A 3055-nucleotide genomic window follows, 5' to 3' on the forward strand; every position below is an offset into this window, starting at 1 on the left:
TAAATAATATTATTATAGCAATTATGAAATAATGAAATTATTTAATACATTTAAGACAAATCATACATTTAAGATAGTCACTGTGAATATTTTGGCATAATCTCTTTCAACAATATATATTTGCATGAGTGAGTTCTTATTGTATATAAAATGTTGAGTCTTGCTTTTTTAACTTAATATTTCATAAGTATTTTCTAAAATCACTAAATATATTTTTTCTAACAAAAAGTTTGATAGAACATAGGGCTGGCCACTTTATAAGCACACAATCTTGCATGTAAAAATTGAAAATCTCTGTGAAGGGCTGGGTGGGGTGGCTCACACATGTAATCCTAGCACTTTGGGAGGCCGAGGCGGGCAGATCACTTGAGGTCAGGAGTTCAAGACCAGCCTGGCCAACATGGTGAAACCCCGTCTCTACAAAAAATACAAAACTTAGCCGGGCAGAGGTGGCACAGCGCCTGTAATCCCCCCTACTCGGGAGGCTGAGCCAGGAGAATCGCTGGAGCCTGGGAGGTAGAGGTTGCAGTGAGCCAAGTTTGCACCACTACACTCCAGCCCGGGTGACAGAGTGAGACTCCATCTCAAAATAAAATAAAATAAAAATCTCGGTGAAGAGAAATTTGGCCATGTGACCAAAATGTAAAATGCCCCTACCTTTTGACCCAATAAGTCCATGTCAAAAAACATACCCTTCAAGTATATTCTTACATATGCAAAGTAAAATATGATACAGTTATTCATAGCAGTGTGGTTATTTTGGAAAAATATACTTGAAATAATTAATGTCCATCCATGGATTACTAGCTCAATATATTGTCGTATATTGATCCAATGAAGTCATATTCAAGCATTAAAAATGAGGAAGCTCTTTGCGTATTGATATGGCACAATCATCAGATATATTAATAAGTAAAAAACAAAAGGCAAAACAAGCTATCACTAGAGTGAGAAGAAAAAAGAACACACACACACTTTCAATGGTCCCCTCTGAAGTGGGGGTCTGGGGCCTGAGAGATAGGAGAAAGAGAGCAGAAGAGAGCCCTACTTTTCATCCTGTGCCCTTCTGGACCTTAGAATTCATACTCTGTGAGTTTATTATAAACCCAGAGAAAACTCATCAATATCATTTTTAATTTTTGCATAACTTCCCATCAAGCGGATATACCAATATGTACTTAGCATTTCCCTAATGCTTTTGGAAAAAATTACTGTGATAAATATCTTTTATATAAATCATTGTTAAAATTACTCACAGTGGAGGCCAGGTGCAGTGGCTCATGCCTATAATCCCAGCATTTTGGGAGGCTGAGGTGGGTGGATCATTTGAGTTCAGGAGTTCGAGACCAGCCTGGCCAACATGGTGAAACCCTGCCTCTCCTAAAAATACAAAAATTAGCTAGGTGTGGTGGTGGGCACCTGTAATCCCAGCTACTTGGGAGTCTGAGGCAGGAGAATCGCTTGAACCTGGGAGGCGGAGGTTGCAGCGAGCTGAGATCACGCCACTGCACTGCAGCCTGGGTGACAGAGTGAGACTACATCTCAAAAAAAAAAAAAAAGAAATTACTCACAGTGGAATTACAGGTTAAAGAATATAAATATTTTTAAGGTTCTTGAAATATATTACCAAATAGTTTTCCACAAAAGTTGTTTCAGTCTGTACTCTCAGTAGTGTACAATTGTGTCCCTGCCTTTTCAGAAACATTGGATAACATCATTCATAATCCTTGTTATATGATCATGGAAATGCTCCAGTGCTTTAAATTTGCATGGTTGTTATCACTACTTGATCAGGTTTTTTATACGCATGTTTTTTCAGGCTATGCCATCTTTTAGGAATTGTCCTTGTCCTTTGTCCATTTATCTCTAGAAGTTTTGTTAGTTTTTTTTTTTTTTTTTTTTTTTTTTTTTTTTGAGACGGAGTCTTGCTCTGCCGCCCAGGCTGGAGTGCAGTGGCCGGCTCTCAGCTCACTGGAAGCTCCGCCTCCCGGGTTGACGCCATTCTCCTGTCTCAGCCTCCCGAGTAGCTGGGACTACAGGCGCCCGCCTCGTCGCCCGGCTGGTTTTTTGTATTTTTTAGTAGAGACGGGGTTTCACCGTGTTAGCCAGGATGGTCTCAATCTCCTGACCTCGTGATCCGCCCGTCTCGGCCTCCCAAAGTGCTGGGATTACAGGCTTGAGCCACCGCGCCCGGCTTTTTTTTCTTTTTTAAAGCCAATCAAATTTAGTAGTGAGGAACTGTACATCAGCTTTAGCGATAATAATGTTAATAAGTTCTGATAATCCACTACCATCGGACCAGTCAAAAGTCTTGTTGCTTTTTTTTTTTTTAACCAATTTGCCATTTTTGTTGCAAACATGTCTTGCTCTGTATTTCATGGCCTAGCACGCTATCTAGCACATCATAGGTGCTCAATAAAATTGATTTAACTGAATTAAATTAATTTGTATTTAATTAGATTTTGCGGGGCCCAGTTTTCATGTTTATACAACCCTATGTATTGACGTCCTCTGTCATTTTTTCCATTGCTTCTTTTGCTTAAAATCCCTTCCCCATCCAGGATCAGTGCAACACAGATGTGACTTGGAAGAACCTCGGAGCAGTCCAACCTATCTCGTAGTTACAAGGACTTGCTGACTTCAAAAAGTAAGAAATCATCCCACCCAACCTGTACTCATTACCTACCGCTGCAAAATACTTCAAAAATTGCAGCTTACAACAAGAAACATTTATTATCGCCCACAGTTTCTCAGGGCTAGGGATTTTAGAACTGTGTGAGTCTGGCTCAGTGTAACTCATGAAGTGGTAGGCAGGCTGTCAGTGGGGCTGCAGTAGGCCCGAGCCCCACCAGGAACTGGAGAATCTGCTTCGAGCTAATTCCTGTGGTTGTCTGCAGCTGCTTGCTGGCTGTTTGCCTGAGGTAAACGTCATAGTGGCATGGGCTTTGTCATAAAGCTGCTCACAACATGGCAACCTGCCTTCCCCAGAGCAAGGGATCTGAGAGAGAAAGAAGCTCAGGCAGAGGCCATGTTATTTTTATAGACTAGTCTCGGA

The sequence above is a fragment of the Rhinopithecus roxellana genome, chromosome 21 (genome assembly GCF_007565055.1).
Source record: "Rhinopithecus roxellana isolate Shanxi Qingling chromosome 21, ASM756505v1, whole genome shotgun sequence".
NCBI lineage: Eukaryota > Metazoa > Chordata > Mammalia > Primates > Cercopithecidae > Rhinopithecus > Rhinopithecus roxellana.